This window comes from Oncorhynchus mykiss, chromosome 4, assembly GCF_057628025.1.
Source record: "Oncorhynchus mykiss isolate SJ-2025 chromosome 4, ASM5762802v1, whole genome shotgun sequence".
NCBI lineage: Eukaryota > Metazoa > Chordata > Actinopteri > Salmoniformes > Salmonidae > Oncorhynchus > Oncorhynchus mykiss.
The window spans coordinates 16,566,552-16,591,932 of record NC_143025.1 but is presented as its reverse complement, the minus strand read 5'-3'; the positions used below and the strand labels follow the sequence as shown (position 1 = coordinate 16,591,932).

The 25,381-nt window shown below is 43.1% G+C and overlaps 1 long non-coding RNA gene across 2 annotated transcripts; it reads right to left on the bottom strand.

The window, feature by feature from the left end:
• Window positions 1-806: 806 nt before the first annotated feature.
• On the bottom strand, window positions 807-25,381 carry LOC118945780 (uncharacterized). Of its 2 annotated transcripts, none has more exons than XR_005040879.2 (3): window positions 23,686-25,381; window positions 11,339-11,400; window positions 807-1,298 (listed from the first exon to the last, which is right to left on the bottom strand). It is a non-coding gene; the product is annotated as an uncharacterized LOC118945780 (long non-coding RNA). The 2 variants fall into 2 exon arrangements; XR_016495138.1 differs by having other exon boundaries at window positions 1,164-1,298; window positions 23,690-23,826.

Below are 25,381 nucleotides of genomic sequence, written 5' to 3'. Positions count from 1 at the left end.
TTACAATTTCAAAGTTATCCAATAACATGTTAGCTACATGGTAATCATAGGTTGTCAGTAGACTTGTACCTGACTAGTACCTGAAATGCTCCTGTGTCCTCTGGAGCTGATTAACAGATAGATAACTATTTTATACCTAGATACCTAAATGCATACCTATTTTTGATGCTAGATTATCATGTGGTGCCAACGGCGGCCTCTGCTGTTGTCTGGTGAAGTCTTGCTGCCCTTCAGGGAAGGCAGTAAATTGTATAGTTATCTCCTGATGGGGCAAAATCACTACCCTGAAACCACACAACCTACTACCTCACCCCGTGCGAACATCATAGAGGCAGAGCAGTTTCACGGCAAAATAATACATATAGTATGCAAAGAGCCAGAACAGAACCAAATGATGCATAGATACAATATAAATGACATTACAAACATGTTATACACTTGAATTAGTACATAATACGTATTCCTATCGAGGTCCGGGTGGCGGGCGCGCTGCAGAGATGAAGGATGATATTACAGCCACCTCAGGAAAGACAGTAAGTTGTATAGTTATCTGACAGGAAGGGAATGACCCTAAAACTATACAACCTACTACCTCACCCCAAAGCACAGTGATAGACCCGTCAGTCTACTCTGGTCCTCCAGTACCATGGTCCCAGTCAGCTAAGTCAGGAAGACAGCTTCAACAACACCTCAGTAAACACAGAAAAATGGTTAGGTGTGACACATAGTGAAAAGCAACCTGGTTCAAGCATTAATGTTGTAACTCCGCGTGCTGCAACGTTGGTTATGGTTTACTCGTTACATATTTGGGAGCAGAGTGTGGAACTTTCTTTCTTTTGTTTAGAAAGAATTAAACATAAACACATAATCACAGATTCATTCACCTCTAACCAGTCTGACACAGAGATACTGGGATTGTCTGAAGTGTCAATGGGACAGTTTTCCAGAAGTAAAAAGCATATTTAATAGAGCATCTCCATTTAAAGAGCTATTTAGTACAGGACAGGGCTTAATGTGTGTCCCGGAAACCTTTACTAAATGCATTCCTGGTAACTGGTGTACACTAGGCATTTCCCAGAAAGGAGTGAGTTTCCACTGGTGGACAGACAGAAAGTGGGGTGGACTAGCTCAAGCCCTCAACCATGTGTGCGGAGCAGTGCAGCTGCTGCTGTTAATGTTTCTCACCTGCTCCCTAATGAACAGAGAGAGAGAGAGAGAGGGGAATACACTGGCCTACCGCCTCCTCCCTCCTCCTCCTCCCTCCATCATGCTCACAGCGGCTTGTCAGGTAGCTCTGTCTGAAAGGAACGAACAGGAGAAATCAGTTAGTTGGAGGGAAAAACATCAACTTGAGCTTTGCGTTCTTGCAACAAAATGCAAGAAAAAGGTCATTGCCGTACAGTAAATGAGTATGTTTTCAATCAATTGCCTGGTGAAATGAAAATAAAATGCAATTTGTGTGTTAATGCATGAGTAAGCACCCAAGGATGCACACACATTCTCTCGTTCACTGTCACAATGCCTGCTGTTCGGTCATATAATCCTGTTGGATGCGTAGCTATATCCCCTATGTCTGATAGGAGCAGGAGAGTACAGTACAGTACAGTAGTACAGTAGTACAATACAATAGTACAGTAGTACAGTACATGAGTACAGTAGGACAGTGGTACAGTACAGTAGTACAGTAGTACAGTACGTAAGTACGGAAGTACAGTAGTATAGCAGTACACTACAAATCACAGTAGTATAGTACAGTAGCACAGTAGTACAGTATAGTACAGCACAGTATGTCTTGAGAGGATCATTGTGTCATATAATCCTGTTGGATGTGTTGCTATATCCCCTATGCCTGATAGGAGCAGGAGAATACAGTACAGTACAGTAGTACAGTAAAGTAGTAAAGTAGTACATCAGTACATTACAACAGTACAGTAGTACAGTACAATAGTACAGTAGTACAGTACATGAGTACAGTAAGACAGTGGTACAGTACAGTAGTACAGCAGTACAGTACAGTAGTACAGTAGTACAGTAGTGCAATACAGTAGTACAGCAGTACAGTACAAATCACAGTAGTATAGTACAGTAGCACAGTAGTACAGTATAGTACAGCACAGTATGGTACAGCACAGTATGTCTTGAGAGGATCATTGTGTCTGCTCAGTAGTGAGTATTTTGCTGCCTGCATTATTAAACATAGCCTTGCTTACTGTTCTGGGATGTGAATCACTGGAGGCTTGGCTTCTAGGTACATACGCATGCACGCACGTACACGCATACACTCACGAACTTACGCAGGCACACACACACAAGGACACACACACAAGCGCAAACACACACACACACACACACACACACACACACACACACACACACACACACACACACACACACACACATACTCAAAAGCACCAGACATGGTCATGCAATAGAATGTAAACCACCCTGATTAGCAGGAGTGGGGTCACCTGAAGAGAGAGAGTGTCTTTTTTTTCTGTTGTATTTTAGCCCCCTTTTTCTCCCCAATATTAAAATGTTGTCTCTTTGCTGCAACTCCCCAAGGCCTCGGGAGAGGCGAAGGTGGAGTCATGCGTCCGCCGAAACATGGCCCCTCTAACCGCGCTCCTTAACACCTACCAGCTAATCCCGGAAGCCAGCTGCACCAATGTGTTGGAGGAAACACTGTTCAACTGGCGACCGGGGTCAGCCTGCAGGCACCCGGACCGCCACAAGGAGGCGCTAGAGTGCGATGAGCCAAGTAAAGCCTCACCGGCCAAACCCTCCCCTAACCCGGACGATGCTGGGCCAATTGTATGCCGTCCTATGGGACTCCCGGCCACGGCCGGTTGTAGAAAAGCCCGGGAATGAACCTGTGTCTATAGTAACGCCTCTAGCACTGCGATGCAGTGCCTTAGACCGCTGTGTCACTCAGAGTCCCAGAGTGTGTCTTTTTAAAAGTATGCAACCTCAGCAAACACTGGTTCACTCCTAACTGGAGCATCTGTAACTGATATCCCTCCTCTGTCTCCTGCTGCCTCCTCCATTAGCTGTCTGACTACTGGCAGAGGCTCACAGACCTGCATCCTCCATTAGCTCTCTGACTACAGGCAGAGGCTCACAGACCTGCATCCTCCATTAGCTGTCTGACTACAGGCAGAGGCTCACAGACCTGCCTCCTCCATTAGCTGTCTGACTACAGGCAGAGGCTTACAGACCTGCATCCTCCATTAGCTGTCTGACTACAGGCAGAGGCTCACAGACCTGCCTCCTCCATTAGCTGTCTGACTACAGGCAGAGGCTCACAGACCTGCCTCCTCCATTAGCTGTCTGACTACAGGCAGAGGCTCACAGACCTGCCTCCTCCATTAGCTGTCTGACTACAGGCAGAGGCTTACAGACCTGCATCCTCCATTAGCTGTCTGACTACAGGCAGAGGCTCACAGACCTGCCTCCTCCATTAGCTGTCTGACTACAGGCAGAGGCTCACAGACCTGCCTCCTCCATTAGCTGTCTGACTACAGGCAGAGGCTCACAGACCTGCCTCCTCCATTAGCTGTCTGACTACAGGCAGAGGCTCACAGACCTGCCTCCTCCATGAGCTGTCTGACTACAGGCAGAGGCTCACAGACCTGCGTCCTCCATTAGCTGTCTGACTACAGGCAGAGGCTCACAGACCTGCCTCCTCCATTAGCTGTCTGACTACAGGCAGAGGCTCACAGACCTGCATCCTCCATTAGCTGTCTGACTACAGGCAGAGGCTCACAGACCTGCCTCCTCCATGAGCTGTCTGACTACAGGCAGAGGCTCACAGACCTGCCTCCTCCATTAGCTGTCTGACTACAGGCAGAGGCTCACAGACTTGCCTCCTCCATTAGCTGTCTGACTACAGGCAGAGGCTCACAGACCTGCCTCCTCCATTAGCTGTCTGACTACAGGCAGAGGCTCACAGACCTGCCTCCTCCATTAGCTGTCTGACTACAGGCAGAGGCTCACAGACCTGCCTCCTCCATTAGCTGTCTGACTACAGGCAGAGGCTCACAGACCTGCCTCCTCCATTAGCTGTCTGACTACAGGCAGAGGCTCACAGACCTGCCTCCTCCATTAGCTGTCTGACTACAGGCAGAGGCTCACAGACCTGCCTCCTCCATTAGCTGTCTGACTACAGGCAGAGGCTCACAGACCTGCCTCCTCCATTAGCTGTCTGACTACAGGCAGAGGCTCACAGACCTGCCTCCTCCATTAGCTGTCTGACTACAGGCAGAGGCTCACAGACCTGCCTCCTCCATTAGCTGTCTGACTACAGGCAGAGGCTCACAGACCTGCCTCCTCCATTAGCTGTCCACCATAATGCTATCAGTACGCCAAGACAAGGTTAATGAGCATTAACGCTACAGTCAATATGAAGTTTTTTCATCAGAAATGATTACTTATGGGTTTCTTCATATGTGCGTAAAATATTACTGTTCTCTGATTTTTAATTCATAGATTTTAGATTTGTATGATTGTTATAATTTATTTTTGCAAAACGCTATATATCCATTGTGCTGGAATAGCTGGAATGGAATGTTGGTATCCTGTATATTTGACTGTGATATGTGGCTATCTTTAGATGAATGCACATACTGTTAATTGCTCTGGACTTACATTTGACTAAAATGTAAAATGTAAATGTAACGTTTAACATCCAGATCTCATATTACTGTTTTGAATTACTTTTTCATTTGTTACATTTGACTGTGTAAAACCCAACAGTACTACTTATTTCTCTGAGTGTGAGGCGGATATATAGCGTTTTACAAAAAAATTATATTATTTGATTCTCTGAAATGAATCCATCAAGTGATAGATTTTAAACAAATACATGTCTGTCATTGAACAACCCTATGCCATGATTAGATAGTGAAAAAAACACTAATCTCGTTCAAAATTTCTTTAAACAATAAAAGCTCATTTACCAACATTTCTGCAAATAGATATATAGCATTTTGGAATGAAAGTCTTCATGCAGTATATCAATCAATATTAGCACAATAAAGCTGAATTTCACTGACCGGTTTAGTGTGGAAACCTGAGCTGGAGGGCATGAAGTGCCTGGACACAGAGTTCAGTGTGTAGGCCAGGTCACCAGTGGGACATTTACATGGTCGGTTAAAGACAGGCAGCGTCTCTACAGTCAAAACGAAAGCCTTTCTCCTCAAACGTACACCTCTGTCTGCACTCCCCCTACCACAGAGCTTCTGTAGACTGATGTGTGTGTGTGTCTGTATGTGTGTGTGTGTGTGTTTGTGTGTTTGTGTGTGTGATGTGTGTGTGTGGGTGTGTGTGTCTATTGGTGTGTGTGTGTGTGTGTGTAGTCCAGAGAGGTAACCAGGTGCAGACAGGAGGCATCCAGACAGACACGTCAGAGTGTTTAAAAAGGGAAGAATGGCTTCTTGGCCCCCTGGGTTAAGGGAGGGAGCAGGCATGGACATCTATTTATACCAGCCCAGAGAGAGGAGAGCAGAGAACAGGGAGGGGGTTGCCAGGCCAGGTCCAGTTACACATGGCTGGGTGGGTGGGTGGGTGGGGGGTGGGGATTCTGGTCAAAGTCAGACAGGCTGACCTCCCTATAACCTCTGGTGCTGATATGGGCCTTGTGAGACATCCTGGTTGTGCTGTAACTGTGTGTCTGTCTGTGGAGTGACATTCTGCTGTACATGTTGAAGGTATGATTTAAAAAAATCACATAAATGCGATCCAGTTCATAGCAAATCCTTGACCTTCACACCCAGAGCCAGAGTTAATATGGCCTGTATGGAAGTAGGATTAACCAAAGTTAGCTGATCTAGCCCCAGTTAGCTGATCTAGCCCCAGTTAGCTGATCTAGCCCCAGTTAGCTGATCTAGCCCCAGTTAGCTGGTCTAGCACTAGTTAGCTGATCTAGCCCCAGTTAGCTGATCTAGCCCCAGTTAGCTGATCTAGCCCCAGTTAGCTGGTCTAGCACTAGTTAGCTGATCTAGCCCCAGTTAGCTGATCTAGCACTAGTTAGCTGATCTAGCCCCAGTTAGCTGATCTAGCACTAGTTAGCTGATCTTGCCCTAGCCTCATCTTTATAGAAGAACAATGGCCTCAGTCATTGCAGTGACAGGGCATGCAGCTGGGATCACCCAGAGGAGGGAGCTTTACCCTCCAGCTGCTTCTCATCACACGCACGCACACAAGCATGCACATAGACATGCACTCAGTAAAGGTCACAGTCCCACTACTACCCATAAGCCACCATGCTAACACCCTAACCCTATTACCCATGCATCTTCCTGATGACCCAGAGGGCCTCTTGTCCATTAAGACAAGTCAACAGATCTGAAACGTCCAGCCCTCTGCCTGCCGGCTGCCTCCTTCAGTTTGACGGTGCCCCAGCCCCTGGCCATCTGACGAGGCTAGCGCCTGCTGTGGAGTGCCCTGCCGACACAAAGCTGCATCTGTCGTAGATCTATTAATAGAGGGTGGGACACATACCTCTCCTCTGCTCTCTCTCCCTGGCTCTGAACATTACTGGACCACTGGCTGGCAGAGTGGACAGACAGGAGGTGTACTACAGTACATACAGTAACCTTGACGAACAGGCTAGCACCTAGGACAGTTAGCTACTGTACAGTTAGCTATGATACAGTTAGCTACTACTGTACTGTACAGTTAGTTATACAATTAGCTATGGTTAGATATAGCCGACAGTTAGCTACCATATAGTTAGCTACAGTTAGCTACTGTACAGTTAGCTATACAATTAGCTATGGTTAGCTATAGCCGACAGTTAGCTACCACAGAGTTAGCTACAGCTAACTATTGTACAGTTCGAGCTTTTGCCAGGATAAGGTCTGCCATGTAAACCATTGCTATCAATGCCAGCTAGCTGTAGAATTGGTCATACAGGACAACCATAAAATGCATTGATAAAGCAGACTAACGCTCCTGTCTAATGTATATCAGAGATAAAATAAAAACCTCTTGAGTCCAACTTGATTTTTCTTCAGGCCTGTGTGTGTGTGTGCGCGCGCGTGTGCGTGTGTGTGTGTGTGTGTGTGTGTGTGTGTGTGTGTGTGTGTGTGTGTGTGTGTGTGTGTGTGTGTGTGTGTGTGTGTGTGTGTGTGTGTGTGTGTGTGTGTGTGTGTGTGTGTGTGTGTGTGTGTGTGTGTGTGGCAGTGCCAGTGAGTGTTAGCGTGAGATATGCAACCATGTTGCGTGGCCATCTGCTCTGTGTAACCATAAAGACACAGGCCCACCAGAGGCAAGGCAGCTTCACAGTATCATTTCCACAAGGTCTGGTCTGGGTATGGATGCATGGGGAAATGGGTGCTTATGTCTCTGGATAGATGATACACAGATAAGGCATGGTTAATGCAATATTTTTAATTCATTCCAGAAACACAATATGGAGGCCATTCTGTGCCATACTGGAGCCCATGGGCAGATTAGAGGAGGAAGGAGAGTAAAGAGAGTGAGAACAGACTAAAGAATTGAGCTACAGTAGGGGGTCTCAGGGGGTGAGACTGTCTGTCCCCAAAGAGAGTGTGTCTAAAGGGTGTTCAACAGCCGAACACAGGCTTCTGTCTAGTCTCTGTGGCTCTAGTCTATGTGGCTCTAGTCTATGTGGCTTCAGTCTATGTGGCTCTAGTCTATGTGGCTTCAGACTATGTGGCTCTAGTCTATGTGGCACTAGTCTATGTGGCTTCAGTCTATGTGGCTCTAGTCTATGTGGCACTAGTCTATGTGGCTTCAGTCTATGTGGCTTCAGTCTATGTGACTCTAGTCTATGTGGCTCTAGTCTATGTGGCACTAGTCTATGCGGGCAGTAGCCTATAGGCTATAGATTCCCACATTGCTAAAAAGAGAGCGCATTCTGAATTTGCTGACATTGCTAATGAAGGAATGATGCACAGTTGTCTTAGCATAGATGAATGGGGCCATACTTACAAACATTAGGAAAATCACGGTTGCCATGATCATTTCCTATAACAAACTGCCCACTTTTTCTTGACAAACCAATGGCATTTCTTAAAATAGGTCAATATCGCCACCAGAGTGATACATTTAAACCTCCAAATTCAAGGTTTACTTTTGTTCCCCTTCACTTGGTCTGTCTCAAGTGTAGAGTGCCAATATTGCATGATCGTCGCATCCTTGACTAGGATAATTATGCTTAGTTTGTAACCAAGTGGGAGGCAGAAATGCACCAGTTGTGAATCATAAATATCAGTTGGATGCATTCACGTGCTTTGAACTCGTTGAGAAATGCCAATTTGCTAATGACCAACAAGCTGCGTAAACCATAAACTAAAAGTACAACAAGAAGTGGGAGCTCAGGATGATAAACAAGTTTCCCACAAGGAATTACCAGTTGTAGGGCCGTTCAAGTGGATTTTTTCCATTCGCATGGGGTAAATTCCCACTTTCCACTTGGTTACGAATGCAGCACTGCTAACGTTACATTTTTGTAAATATGACATAACTGTGGGTTCGAGACCCGTCGCTTTAAACATTTTTATAAATATTAACGAAAACACTGTTCATTGCTTTTAATGCATATTCAAGTTTAGTGTAGGCCTACACATCTATGTATATAGCCTATACTATAGTAGCGTTGATTATTTATGTAGCAGTGTCAGTAGCCTATGTGTCGGTCTGCAAGAAGCTCTGACAAGAAGCTCCTCATGAAATGGACTCACGATAAACTTCTTTAAAATAACTACAATATTGCATCTGTAGGATGATAATGAGAGTGCAACCTGTAATCCTACTGTATTACACTTTGTAATACCTATGTAAGAATGCTGTTCATTGACTACAGCTCAGCATTCAACACCATAGTACCATCCAAGCTCATCATTCATCCAGGTGGTGAAGGTAGGAAACAACATCTCCACTTTGCTGACCCTCAACACTGGGGCCCCACAAGGGTGTGTGCTCAGCCCCCTCCTGTACTCCCTGTTCACCCATGACTGCGTGGCCATGCACGCCTCCAACTCAATCATCAAGTTTGCAGACGACACAACAGTAGTGGGCTTGATTACCAACAAAGACGAGACAGCCTACATGGAGGAGGTAAGGGCACTCAGAGTGTGGTGTCAGGAAAACAACCTCTCACTCAACGTCAACAAAACAAAGGAGACGATCGTGGACTTCAGGAAACAGCAGAGTGGAGAAGGTGGAAAGTTTCAAGTTTCTCGGCGTACACATCACAGACAAACTGAAATGGTCCACCCACACAGACAGTGTGGTGAAGAAAGCACAATAGCGCCTCTTCAACCTCAGGAGGCTGAAGAAATTGGTCTTGTCACCTAAAACCCTGACAAACTTTTACAGATGCACAATTGAGAGCATCCTGTCGGGCTGTATCACCGCCTGGTACGGCAACTGCACTGCCCTCAACCGCAAGGCTCTCTAGAGGGTGGTGCGGTCTGCCCAACGCATCACCGTGGGCAAACTACCTGCCGTGCAGGACACCTACAGCACCCAATGTCACAGGAAGGCCAAAAAGATCATGAAGGACAACAACCACCTGAGCCACTGCCTGTTCACCCCTCTACCATCCAGAAGGCGAGATCAGTACAGGTGCATCAACGAGAGACTGAAAAACAGCTTCTATCTCAAGCCCATCAGACTGCTAGACAGCAATCACTAACTCAGAGAGGCAGCTGCCTACATAGAGACTCACTAGGCACTTTAAACAATGCCACTTTAATAATATTTAGGCACTCTACACAAAGAGCTATTTGACCAGTCAGTCAAACGTGATGTAGTTGCTTTGATTATCAGAAAGTGCTGTTGGACCACGTCCAACTACATTGATGATTTTAACTGGTTTGATACGGACACTTGCTGAGGTTAGCCTAGGGCTAAATGTGCAAGCTTATGTAATGGAAACAGCTAATCACGTGCAACTTTTTCTAATGTTCGTAAGTATTGCCCCCATGGGTCTTTGAAGCGGTTTCCCACATTGCTAAAGAGATCAGATAAGGGGGTGTGTGGTTCCCTATAGCCGTGGTCTTAGGCCTAAGCAACATGGGATCTATACACCATATGCCTGTGTAATCAAATGCCTGGCATGTGCTGACTTCTAGAGCTGTAGGCAGTACTGTCTAAGGATAGCCTGGGTCTGAGGTTGGGGTCAAATTTGGAGCTGGGGCTGAGGGCTTGGCTGAGGATGGGACATAGGGCTTGTACTGGGGGTGAGGTTGGGGTCAGGTTTGGAGCTGGGATTTGGGGCTTGGCTGAGGATGGGGCTAGAACTGGGGCTGGGGTTGAGGTTGGAGCTAGGGCTGGGGCCTGCAACTACAACTAGGGCATAGGCATGGGCTGGGGCCTGCAACTACAACTAGGGCATGGGCATGGGCTGGGGCCTGCAACTACAACTAGGGCATAGTCATGGGCTGGGGCCTGCAACTACAACTAGGGCATAGGCATGGGCTGGGGCCTGCAACTACAACTAGGGCATAGGCATGGGCTGGGGTTGAGGTTGGAGCTAGGGCTGGGGCCTGCAACTACAACTAGGGCATAGGCATGGGCTGGGGCCTGCAACTACAACTAGGGCATAGGCATGGGCTGGGGCCTGCAACTACAACTAGGGCATAGGCATGGGCTGGGGCTGTAGCTCGAGGTAGGGGAAGCAGTTAGGGATGTTGGAGAGAGCTAGAGCGGCCCCTGCTCCTATTCTTCTGCACTGAAAGCATGACAGGAAGGTTGTGTTACGGGCCAGGCACAGGCGGGCTGGGGCAACTGCAGGCTGTAGCACATTTTGGGCCACTAGAAAAGAACAGTTTATGGCGTCTGCCCAAGGTCAGCTCTTTCGGGAAGAGGAGCTGAGAAGGCTCCATAGGCGCTCCTTATTTGTATGCAGTCAGTCAGTCAGCAATTAAACCTCCAATATGAAAGACCCCCCCCAAAAAAAACTCTGGACTAGTGCTCTCCTCTTTTCTACTTCCTTTCTAGCCTAGCCTAACCTAACCCTTGACTTGAACTCTCCCTCTCTCTCCCTCTCCTCTCATCTTGCTATCTGAAAACTTTGACAGTAGCACACAAAATGGATGGGAGAGCTACAAGGAGCTGGAGGCAGAGAGTGGAGGCCATTTTGTAATGGCTCCAGGCACAGCAGAGAGAAAGTGGTGGTCGACTCTGAGGCCGAACTTCGTTTGCCCCAATGGATTCTAAAGATTAGGTACGGTGTGTTTGTGTGTGTGTTTTAACCACCTGCACTTGCTAATTGCTGTTTCAAATTAAGATGGGGCAGTCATAAATACTACACAAATCCAAATCTATTCAATATGATAAAATATAAAATAGCTTACAATATGTTACTTACTGCTAGGGCCATCTGTCTGACCATGGGGTTCTCTGCTTGGCTAAAAGTCCTGTGCCATCGGCCTAAGAGACAGACAGAGAGAGAGAGAGAGAGAGAGACAGCGAGAGAGAGAGAGAGAGAGAGAGAGAGAGAGAGAGAGAGAGAGAGAGAGAGAGAGATCAGCCTGGTTCCAGGGCCTCCCGTCTCTGTAGTCTGTTGACTAATAAGCTCGCCCCATAGTCTCCCCATGGTCTCACCTGGCTAAGGAAATTCATTAGTGAAGCAAGTACCACACCACACGCTCTCTGCTCCCTCTGCTGAACACTGAACACACGACAACTTTCTGTGCCGCATGACCAGTCAACACCAACACAATAACCTGCATCCGCACGAGCACCAACACAATCACAAATCACAGGAACCACAACAACACCACTAATACCAACACTAATGCCGACAACAACCCCAAGACTAACACCAACCCCCACACCACCACACCAGCCTCAATGGATACATACTAACACAGTCTGAGTTAACCCTGTGCTTAAACATTTCAGACCAACTATAGTAGCTGTTAGCATTTCCCACCGACTCGCTGCATATGAGTGTTTGTGTATGTGTGTGTGTGTGTGTGTGTGTGTGTGTGTGTGTGTGTGTGTGTGTGTGTGTGTGTGTGTGTGTGTGTGTGTGTGTGTGTGTGTGTGTGCCTATGGACCTCCCATGTGAGAGCGAGTGTGTGGCAGTCAAAAGGGGAAAGGATGGAGGATGGGGCTGGTTGCTTCAACATCATAGTCTCCACAAAGCTAGGAGGAGGAGAGGATCCCTGTGGTAGCATCAGCTGTCCCTAATGGAACGGAGGAGAGGAGCACCAATTACCAGCCTCCACTTAGCCGTGCTGCTGAAGGGTGATCATTCTATACAAGGGCACTACTTGCAGTTGGAGTAAGTAGCCTTGTCGAGTCAGCCAGGGGTCTTTTATATATTGTTTTTAACGTTTGTAATTACAGTAGAGTGAACTGGTTCTACGCCAGTGCACGTTTATGGCCCTGATGTGAGTAACCCAACTCCTGTAACCACGGAGAAACATGGGTGGAGCAGAGGCAGTGGAACTTAATGTTTGACAGTTTACTAAAGTCTACTAATTTGGAACAGTTTACTAATTTGGAACAGTTTACTAATTTGGAACAGTTTACTAATTTGGAACAGTTTACTCATTTGGAACAGTTTACTAATTTGGAACCATGGAGTTACAGCAAGTCAGCACAAAGACAACAGCAGTACCGTCTCCATTATTCCAGCACCATTTCAACTTAAACAAATAAACATCCTCAAATCAACAAAGCTATACTGTATATGCTTTGTGTAGTAGATTGAAAACAAAACAAAGATACTAAAAACAATTTAGTCCAATCAATGTTGCTAAATATCATGTGGCTGTCGAAGGGCTTGAAGAAGTAGGTGCCGACTGCAGAGGACAGGACACTGACTAAACCAAACATAAAGAACACCACAGTTGTGTCAACTTGACTGGATGTCCTTTAGGTGGTGGACCATCCTTTATACACACAGGAAACAGTTGAGCGTAAAAAAAACAGTAGCATTGTAGTTCTTGACACAAACCGGTGCGTCTGGTGCTTACCTGTTCAAAGGCACATTAATATTTTGTCTTTCCCATTCACCCTCTGAATGGCCCACACATACAATCCATGTCTCAATTGTCTCAAGGCTTAAAAATCCTTCTTTAACCTGTCTCCTCCCCTTCATTTACACTGATTGAAGTGGATTTAACAAGTTACATCAATAAGAGATCATAGTGTTCACCTGGACTCACCTGGTCAGTCTAATGTTTTGTATACTCAGTGTATGTGTGCTGTGTGGGTGAACCAAGACACACTGTAGGATGGCACACTGTTCTACTAGCGCTGCTTAATTTGAGAAAATGGTGGTGAGGAGAGGAGAGGGACTGGAGTAGATAAAATACACTCTGCTCCAGTAGCCTACTTCTAACTTTACACTTCTGCAGAGTCTGCAATTTTTCTGTGACAAAATTGCCATGGTGATGACTGAGGCCAAAAAAGGGAGAGAATATATGAGTGCTGGAAGAAAAGCTAGGAGAGGCTCTCAGCCCGAATGCTATCTGGAATATCGCTCAGCCTGGCAGGTATATAAAACAAGTATCCATCCAAACGATGCATACGGTAGGGGCCCTTTGGACGTGGTATACTACCGATTACAAACTCTCTAAAACATGATTATCTACTATCTGAAACTAGCCCAACTGCAAGAAACTACGTACACACAAGTTTATTTTGCTGGTGATTTGATTCGCTCATTTGACCGTGCTCATTAGGTCTGCTGAGGTAAACTGATCGCGTGCAGGTCAAAGTTAAGACAAAAAGGCCTACACGGAGGACTTATAGTGTTGGGGAGGAATATCTACATCATCCCCAAACTCTCCCCCAGTCAAACATTATGTCATTATTACTGTGCTCAGCGTCTCTGCGGAGCTCGTGTGGTTTCATGGATAAATTGCATGTGACGTCCCAGCTGACATCCCGATAAACGCAGAGAGAATGAAATGGCCCCCAATCCTCAGTGTTGAGCGACGTAATGGGCTAATGGCTTCCATGTGTGAGGAGAAAGGAAAGGAGAGGTAGGGGGTCTGAGGGGAAACCGTCACAGTCTCTGCTCTGCTCCGGCCTTCTCTGGCCCCAGTGTATTGTATAGAATCCTGCTTATTACTGAGACTAGAGGACCTGTAGTGGCCACTGTTACCCACTATTTAGTCTATAGTCTCCTTCATCCTCAGTGCTGTAAGCCTGGTAAGCTAGTCTACACAATATATAACTGAGCCGGCAGCCCAGCCAATTCACTCACATGGCAGGATATAATTGAACTCTAGAATTGCCAGATTAATAAAACATAAATGGTATTGAAAACAAACAAACAAAGAACATACATTTAGGAACATTGTTGACTGCTGGATTCTGTGTATTTAATAGCTAAATACTGGTCGTCCCTGGTGACTTACTGGTCAGTACGATACTGGTCTAAGAACCATGGTTGTTCCTCCTATCAACTAAATGTCATAACAGTAAGAGCTGAAAATCAGAGTCCATTTAGATTCTTCTAACTAGTAGTGACTTGTTTCAGCTGATGAACAACGGACCACAGTGTTAACTTATGCAATCTGTCAGTTACATAGAATGGAACTGCAAGCTCGTCATATTCCTATGTGTATGGGGAAATCAAATCAAATCAAAGTTTATTTGTCACGTGCGCCGAATACAACAGGTGCAGGTGTGTACAGTGAAATGCTCACTTACAGGCTCTAACCAATAGTGCGGGGGGGAAAAAGTATATGTGTGTGTGTGTGTGTAGGTAAGTAAAGAAATAAAACAACAGTAAAAAGACATTTGAAAATAATATAGGCCTACATACAGCACAGGGTTAACTCTTCTCAAAAATATAGTCTAAATATCTAGGCCTAAGTATCGTCACAAAACCTGTAAAGTAAGATATTGTACATCATACTGTACTCATATCTATACTCATATCAAATACTGTACTCATATCAAATACCATACTCATATCTGCACTCATGTAGGCAGGGGCGGCAGGTAGCCTAGCAGGTTAGAGCGTTGGACTAGTAACCGAAAGGTCACTAGATTGAATCCCTGAGCTGACAAGGTAAAAATCTGTCGTTCTGCACCTGAACAAGGCAGTTAACCCACTGTTCCTAGGCTGTCATTGTAAATAAGAATTTGTTCTTAACTGACTTGCCTAGTTAAATAAAGCAACAAAACAATACATCAAATACTGTACTATATCTAGCTGAGGAAACAGGCACAGCTAGCCAAAACCTAAATAACGCTCTACCCAGTGTGGCCAATTTAATAGCTACATTGTTTTATATTCATAACAGTACATTATAGAAATTGTTAATCAAAATAATTCAAACCTAGATTGAAAATGACACTAAACACTTGACTGTATTTAGGCTTACTGGTCTGCTGATCAGATGAAATGAAACATTAAAAAAATGACACAGTGCACTAAATGTCAAAAGGAGCAGGAGCGCAACTTTCCCTGGGGATGGGAGGGATGTCCCCCCCACATTCTGAAATTGCATTTTTGTCCCCCCAGTTTTATCATTGAAATGTGATACAAAACTAGGCAACTGTGTGCTTTAGCACCATTCAGACGCCCCCGAGTGGTCGGGTAGGCTGTTTGGAGTGTTTATCTGACTGGATAAAAACTAATACTAGTTGAACCAGTCAAATCATTTCTAGTTTCGTTATTGCAGAAATATAATTTGTGGTGAGCATTTTGGTTCAATGATGGCCACCATCCTCAGATCTGTACTTAACAGCTGGAATGGAACATATTGGATGAAAATCACTAATACTACAACCTCTGTAATGAACAGAAATCAAATTATTCTAAATACCAATTTCTCCATTCAACAAATTAAGCAAAGTACTGGTGGTTTATGGTTATGTTGTGCTGGTGGATGATTCACTTTCAGTATGAGTACCATTGGTAAGAAAACATTGAACAATGTGTCACATGAGTCAAACCACAGACTCAGAGCCCCAAAAGACCATTTGGGTAAAAATACACATCATATGTTGAAACCTAGCTACTGTGGACAAAATGTAGGCCTAACTGTCAACACAGGGTTACATTTATTTAAACTTTTTTCCAGCCATCAATCCAATTTACTCAGGACAAACATACTTTTCAGATTAATACATATTTCTCAATAACCAAAACGTTATGTGTTGAAATGAATTATGATTCCCAGCGTCGTAGGAATTATGAATCCGAATTGTACAGTAGGCCTATTCTTTACATTAAGTAACAATGTACACATTGCACTAGGCTCTCGATGCCAAACAAGATGATAATCTCCTTCTTCCACCAAAATCTATTTAATCAACTGAGAATGAATGGTTTTATTGTGACAACTAAATTCAGTAAGAATTACAAACTATTGGCAACAGTTAAATAGCATTAGCTGAAATGTGGGAGCCAATATGCAGTAGTCTATATTTCCGAACCCTGAGTTACTACTAAAGACCCATTTTAACTTAAACAGAGATATATATATATATATATAGACAAGCAGATATAGATAGACAAGCAGAATTGTGATGACTGTGAATTATTAACTAGGGATGCACAATATATCGGTGAACATATCAGGATTGGCTGATATTAGCTAAAAATGCCAACATTGGTATCGGCCCGATGTCTAGTTTAAAACCGATGTGCAAAACCGATGTCAAAGCTGACGTGCATACCTATATAACGTAGGTACATGACTTGATGACGCCACGTAAAACGTTGCGCTACACGTGCAACACAGCATTCCTAAACTAGCCCACCATGTCTGCTGTGTGGATCGAGCAGTCAACAAGTCAAGCAGTCATTTGAAAAAGTAAGAATTTCAGCGAGACAACTCAAAGGCGAAATCCATTAACGTCAAGATAATGGAATTCACTGCCCTTGACAATCAATCGTTCTCTGTCGTGGGTGATATTGGCTTTTGCCGACTGGTCGAGCACCGGTATACATGTTGCCCGCTGAGTTACACAGTAACTGTTATTAGCTTCATGACATACTATGGAACGCCATTTGGGTCATTGTGTGTCAAAAAAGATACACGTCAAATAACTGCAAACTGCAGAAATCACTAAAGCTGGAGACTCTTACGTCCCTCACTAGCTTTAAGAACCATTTGTCAGAGAAGCTCACAGATCATTGCATCTGTACATAGCTCATCTGTAAATAGCCCATCCAACTACCTCATCCCCATCCTGTATTTATTTATTTATCTTGCTCCTTTGCACCCCAGTATCTCTATTTGCACATTCATCTTCTGCACATTCTACCATTCCAGTGTTTAATTGCTATATTGTAACTACTTTGCCACCATGGCCTATTTATTGCCTTACCTCTCTTGTCCTACCTCATTTGCACATGCTGTATATAGATTTTTCTACTGTATTATTGATTGTATGTTTGTTTATTCCATGTGTAACTCTGTGTTGTTGTACTTGTCGAACTGCTTTGCTTTATCTTGACCAGGTCGCAGTTGCAAATGAGAACTTGTTCTCAACTAGCCTTCCTGGTTAAATAATGGTGAAATAAAATAAATATAAATAAAAATAATACTATTTGACGAGTCAAATAAGCTTTTAATTTGACACGTCAAATAACACAGTTCTATTATAGAATGTTGTGTTCTGAATTTGCACATGCAAGCCAAGCGCCACCACTACTATCAGTAGCACTGTCAAAGCTGTACAAAAAAGTCTGCAAACAAGCAAACACCGGTCATGAACGATGTGTTTACAATACCGCGGTGGTAATAAAGCATTATTTGTTTGACCACAACTTCTGGGGGTAGCTAGCTAGCTTTAGCTTGGTACCTAGCTAGCACCAATACAACCAGCCTCAAAAAACAATGACTAGTAGAAACTGCAGTAATTCTTATTATTTCTTAGCAATGATTTAGGAATCCTTGTGAGTCCTTGTGAGTAAGTATTAGCTTGGTAGCCACTTGTTCACATATTGAAATTAAACTTCAGTTCATGAAAATAAATAGCTAGCCAGCTACTTAACCCTGTTGCCCAAAGCTAACATTATAAGCAGCCAGCTAGCTTCATCTTGCTAGTGAGGCTCGACCGGACCGAATTATGTGTTGTGAAGCTAGCCAAGTTAAGGATTAGGCACAATAGTGGAATTTGCGGTTTGCCTTCAAAATAAAGGTACCTCTTTGAAAGTAATGCAGAAGGTTACAATTGGTGGAATCATGCCATATTTAGACTAGATAATGTTAAACAAGGTTGGAATGTGAAGCAATGAAATGGGGTCATGAAATCAGTGTCAGATGAAATCAGTGTACTCGGTGATAACCACAGAACACAACTGTGAAGAGTTTACGCAAATATTAGCATTTTAGCTCTTATCGCAGGACTGTGACCATGTGAAATCACCATCCCAGTTAGCCTATTGTGTGTCTTGATATTCATATTGCACTGTACAGCTTTACCTAATGATTGGGGATCAATGTAATGGGGTATCAGTCTACTCAATACCCAAGATTTTTTTTTCCAATATCCTCCTCAGAGTTATCAGACTCCAAAATATTCACACAGTATTATTTTTCCCCCGGAATAGTGTTCATTACACATAGGTTGACAGTAAATGTGGCTCAATTCACAGTTGTTTCAGAGTCCCGGCAATAAGAGCTACGACGATAATGTTCTCTGGGTGTCACTGAGTAGACTGATCCACAATCCATAGGTAAGGCTGTACAGTGAAATAAGTATGCCCTCAATGCAATTCTAAAGTATAATACATCCAGTGTGATTTCAACACATTTTGGTCAAATTAACAAATTATTATCTTTTGTTGATTTTATATAAGAACAATTCAACCTCGTTTAGCATGATCTATTCAATTATGGCATAATTCTACTATTTGTATTAATTTGTATCATTTGCATGACATACTTTTATTTTGAAGGCTAACCGCAAAGTCCACTATTGTGGCTAATCCTTATTGTGGCTAGCTTCACATAGATGGGTCCACCCACTATTAATGAAATAAGAACAGTATCATAAATTAGGGTTATTTTAGATTTTGACACTTAGCTAGATAGTTAGCTAGCTAACTATAGCTACTGAAACAGATTATTAGCTTTTTTATAACCAACACTGTAGGTGCGCGAGACAACTTTACCAGCATCATAGCATACGTATCGATGAATCGTTGTGACATATGAAATACGAGTGATAGTGTAATTAATGTGTAATAACTGAAAGAAATAGGTTTGATTATGTTTTACTGGTAATGGGGACATACATAAATGCCAACAAAATATATATTTGGTCAGTGTGGTGTGTGTGTGTGTGTGTGTGTGTGTGTGTGTGTGTGTTTGTGTGTGTGTGTGTGTGTGTGTGTGTGTAACCTTTATTTAACTAGGCAAGTCAGTTAAGATATTTTTTTTTTTTTTTAAATGACGGCCTCCCCCAGCCAAACGCGGACGACGCTGAGCCAATTGTGCGCCGCCCTATGGGACTCCCAATCACGGCCAGATGTGATACAGCCTGGATTCGAACCAGGGACTGTAGTGACGACTCTTGCGCTGAGATGCAGTGCCTTAGACCGCTGGGTACATGTGTGTGTGTTAACTATTTAACTGTACTAGAATGCTTAAAAGGCCGCAAAAATGTTAAATATCGGATATCGGTATCGGCCAAAAATGTCATAGCGGTGCATCACTATTATTAACAGTTCAAAATGATATTTTTCTAGTACAGGTGAATTGGATTGATCACACTCGTTCTAACTACTCAGAAGAGAAACTCAGTCCAAATGATTTTTGTGATGACAAATATGAGCTGATCCAATAGAGAAGAACAAAGCTAACAGACTATAGTTATCAAATATATATATTTATATTACTGTAATGACCATGTAATGAGTCTCTCTCACACACGCACACACACACACACACACACACACACACACACACACACACACACACACACACACACACACACACACACCTAATTTTTATCCTACAATTCTGTGAAATAGCCTTGATCTATATAATTTCTCCAAATGTATCAAAATAAAACACAATATATTAACAAAAGGGGATAAGAATATACTGCACATTTTAGGGGATCACACTGTTTCCATTTAGCTGTGGTACACCAACAAATTGTTGACCCCACACCCAAAACATTTTTTTGCGGGATGGAAAATAACACTTTCAGTGTGAACTGAAATAACTAAAACCAGACAGAAAGTTTGTAGAAAATATAATTTAGCTATATATTTTTTAATAATACAATTTTGAGAACTCAAAATTGTCAAAATAAAAACTAAAAACGATTAAAATAAAACAAAACAATGAATTTAGGAGTACTTTTGGCATGTCGGCATTACCAAACAGGTACACAGGGCACATGCTTGGGGTCACAATTGATTTTGTTATAATGTTTCAGCATAAGAACACAGAATTAGCCATGGCAAAATGTGTAGAATTGCTGAAAAATGTGCTTTAAAATGTCACTTTTTTTCTCTCAGCTCCATGGAATTCTATAAATGTAGAAAATGTTTGATCCAGAAAAAAACGTCATTATTTCTAATAGCACACCTGCCTGATAATATACTGTAGTATGGTGCCATGTATAGGCTATGGTAAAAGAGTTATCCCTAAAATATGGTTTTGGGGGGGATTATAGATAGATGGTGCCAGCATAATTCAATTTTAATTATATTTTGAAGTAATCTTCTTTCAAAAAGTCAACAGAAATGACCTTCTCACAGTTATTCTACAAAATAATTAACCCGAGAGGGGGAGGGACACAATTTCTATATTCAACGAGGATCAAATGTCTACTGGAATTGTCCGTATAGTTTTTCAGTTATTACATTTAGCACCACCCTACAAAGAGCAGCACTTTGCATTCTAGCAGCATACCGTCACAGCTGCATTGGATGTGCCTATTTGCCTTGTATTGTTTATGTATTTGAATGACTGTACACAACATGGGACAGCATCTTGGTAGCTAGTGATTCAAATTTAGTTCAGTTTTCTTAAAAATATGTACTTTACAGGACAGTATATGAGATGCAACTCGTCTTTAAAAAAAAGAGGGAAATGGCTACTTGTTACTATACTTTCAAAGCACCTTGCATTAACAGTAATCGATTTCTATGACGTTTTGTCAAAATATCTCTTCGTAATGAAAATGTAACACAGTAGACCTATTCTGTGTAGCTATGAAAATAATGAAAATCAAACATCGAAGTAGGGGCCTTTGAAAAAAAGTATATAATTCAATCACCTGATTTCACTACAAGCCACACCCACTGGGCAAATCCTGGTTGAATCAACATTGTTTGTCATGTCATTTCAACCCCACAACATTTTTTTGATGACTTTGAATCAACGTGGAAAACTGATTGGATTTGAAAAAAAGTAATCAACGTAAGGGAATTTAAACTTTTAACTTAAATCCAATGATATGGTGACATGTTTTGTTGATTTCACATTGAATTCACATTATTTAACAACCCAAACAAATGCAAACCAAAACTAGACGTTGAAATGACGTCTGTGCCCAGTGGGACAGCACAATAAAAAACTACTCCTCAGTTTGGTTTCCCTGCAAATACAGATATGATGTTGAAATGCTATGGCATCTGTAGGACCAGCATCACTACAACCCAGTGAAAATGCAAGTTCAAGTACAAATGCTCAAGTACAAATACACAGACTTGCCGGGGGCATTCTTTATGCAACACAACGAGTATGTTGTCTGCTTACATACAGTTCACAGATACACACAGTCATGTAATAAGGCAAGATAGTTAACTATCAAGTTAGCAACATTTATTCAATGGTTAATTATTAGAAATTGACAGGAAATAATAATAATTTTGACGTTTTACCAGTGTGTGTGTGTGTGTGTGTGTGTGTGTGTGTGTGTGTGTGTGTACAGTACAGTACAGTACAGTACATTACAGTACAGTATATGCGCACAGTTGTGTGCTGAGTACGCCCAAATCTTCTTTGTATCTGTGTGTACCTACCATACAGTATACTAGACTACAATGCCCATATGTGAAGGAAGGGCTGTCCGGGATCCATTATTGGGCAGGTATAGTATTACAAAGAGAAAGAGAGAAGGAGAAAGAGAGAGAGAGAGAGAGAGTGAGAGAAAATACTGCAAACCATCTGCCCCTCCACATGCAACAGTGTTAGCTACCCCTGGAATACTGCCATCCCCGCCAAAAAAGGCCTTAGGGGCGGGTTGGCTCACTCAACTGCCAGCCAAATTCATGCACTATCGGGGGTTAGCAAGTGGGCACATACAGGATATCCGTGGATAAATCAGCCCTACCTTCATGACCGTGAAGTTCCATATATGTAATGGACTGAATACAAACTACTATAGAAGCCTGTCAGTACAGGCCTCCAGCTCATCATTTGAAAATGTGGATAGGAGGTAATAAGGCCTATGTTTTTTAGCAATCAACAAATTCACTAAACAATAGTGCAAGTTCAAAGTCTAATATAGCCTGATTCCTGTTCTTCATGAAAACCATGAAATACTGCTCATAACCTCACAGATAGGCATTTCACATCATTGAGGAAAACGCTTGTATACTCAGTTTGATTGTCCATGAGACAATTAAGTGAAATATTGCAGTTATTATAATGATATCATAATTACTTACAATTTAAGGGTATTGAGTGTAATCTACTAAAATTACATTTTGTGCCAACAACGTCTAATATGTAGTATGAATTAATATTATCGCTAGATAATTACGTTCTCATTTATTTCAGCGCTGCTAAATGTATCACAAAATGACAGCAACCATATTATAATGAGCAGATCGCGACACACTGAATAAGTGTGAAATTGTAAATTAGAAGGAAATAATTGTCAGTCAGATTGATTTAGTTGCTTCAATAATAGCTTAAGATCTGTAAAGAGATGATCATTTATCCAGGGGAAATGTCTGTGCATTGCAGGGACGTGACTTGTTACTATATGTATTATAATTGCGATTGTGTATTGAAAATGTATGTATTTTGTAGGCATGTATGCTGCTGTGCAGAGAAGAATAAGGGATATGAGAAAGGCACAGGAGCCACACGTGCCTTCTCCTGTTGCTCAAGATAACCTTGTAGAAGAAATCCATTGTATCAGTTCAAATCAAATCTTCGATGAACAACAATTGAGCCTGTAATATAGCAAAATTAGAATTACTCATAATTCCAACACCAACCTTAATTTACATAGATTTTTGACCAAATTGGGTACCACAATGTATCACCCACACACATTGTCACCTAAACCAAAACCGCATTACTCACACTAAATATCTCCACAAACGTGGCCTTCCACAGACCCAATGATTACCACGAAATCAGATTAACTTGGCAGTAATCAATGCACCATTAAAGGATCCCTCTGGTTTTAAGAAAAACACAGATTCTCTAGATTTTGTGCGGAAGTCACAGTATTATACTTTTTGAGTTTGAGTAGTTATATATATAGTAATTTGCCATGAATTAAACAATTTCATAGCAAACGTAAAGTAGTATCTTTGTGCAATACATGACTATACATGATTATATACAATGGCTTCCGATTGCATTTTTTATTCACCATCAAAAAGAAACCTACTATAAACTATAGTGTGTATGAAGTCCATTATTTTGTACAAAGGCTACAAAGAGTAATAAACATAAATTATACTAAAGGGAATTCAACACATGTACACAATGAATAGACTCACACACTCACACATAGAGAAACAGGTATTACCTACAGATGTTCCACAGTAGAGGCAATTCCGAAACATTCCGAATCCGGAGGTGAAATTCTAAGCAGGTTTTCTCTTCCTCTCTTTTTTTCCTGCGGCATCCACATACAGTATCTGTTGAGGAGAACAGAAAGCCATCATCCTCTGTGTCCCTGGCAGCTGTGGTAAAGCAGCCAGGCAGGCAGGCCCAGTGACTCTCCAGGCAGTCCCTTTCGTAGCCCAGCCAAGACCCAGCCCAGAGCCCCAGCCCACGGCCGCTGCTACCTCGCCTGGCCGCCATGGGCTGGACCCAGGCCTGGCGTGCCTGCAACAAAAGGAGGCCATGAGGCTGTCTGGAAGGCTCCAGCTAAGCCGTCTGCTAGTTAACAAGTCTTTGAATGAGGAATGTTAGCAAACAGACAAACAGCATGTCTGATGCATGCAAATAGCACAACCAGTCCAATCACAGCCTTGGCTGCCCACATGAATAATTCAGCAGTCTGAAAAAGGAACCCCACTCCCTCCCTCCCTTCTTCCCTCCCTCTGTCTTCCCAACTCGAATGTGTTCGTTACCAGACTGAGTGCAGTTACAGTAAGTATTCATTTCCCAAGCTGTCTCAGCCCCTGAAATCAGTTATAGTACTTAACTCAATCATGCATCGGTGCCACAAAACCACGGTCACTTCTTATGTTTTCGCTGAAAAAATATATAAAAAATAATCAGCATTATTCTGTCATTTTTGGCGGGGAAGCACCTGTCCCAGAAAGAGCTCCAGCCCAACACAGCATTCAAAAGAGAGGGAGAGAGAAAACAAGGGAGGGAAAGAGAGGGTGCAAGAGGGAAAGACAGTGAAAGCAAGGAAGAAGAGGGAGGTGCAGTACTTCTAGGTGAGAGAGTTTCTGGCGCTCACGAAGAGCATGTCTTTAACACGCAGATGTGCAACATGCTCAGAGACTGAACACGTTCTCCTGCTTGTCACCCACAGACAGTCACTAAGAGGAAGAGCGTGAAGAAGAGGGCTTAACCCAGCAGAAATAGAATGGCGCCTGTACGCATACATCTCCAGGAGGAAGAAGGCCCATCACGTGGAGGGAGACAAAAACGACCAAACAACGACAAAAATAAGATGACATTTAAAAGAAATGCCAACAGAAACTCTTTCACATAAAAATACACATCTCTGGGTAACAATGCAGATAAAAAATAACCCCAAATAGGAGAAATAACACCAAGATACAAACTGCCGCCAAATTCAGCGCGCAAAACTATGAAAAGGCCCCAAAAAAGCATCTTGTTGCAAGGTTTTTGCAGAGCCACTGTGCAGATAGTTGGAGGCAGAGGGTTAAAATCCAGCTAGTAGTAAAAAATGTCCCTCTGTGGAAGGGCGGGATGTGGGGAGGCCCTGACTGGAGGAAAAGCAGCAGACTTCTTTTCTTTTTCTTTTTTCTTCCCCACAGAGCCTGAGTCTCTCCCTTGCATGCAGCTGGAGCTGAGAGAAGGGGAGCGAGCGAGAGAAGAGAGGAGGAGAGAGGAGAGGAGAGGAGAAGAGAGGAGCGAGGACAGAGGAGAGGAGATAGCAAGCGCAGAGTGAAGGAGAGAAAAGCTCAAGTGATGATGAAATAGGAGGTGCGGCGGAGCGCGAAAGCCAGACACTTCTTGATCACACGTCCAACACGGCAAGGAACTGTATTTGCACTTGAGAGGGAGAGAGAGAGAAT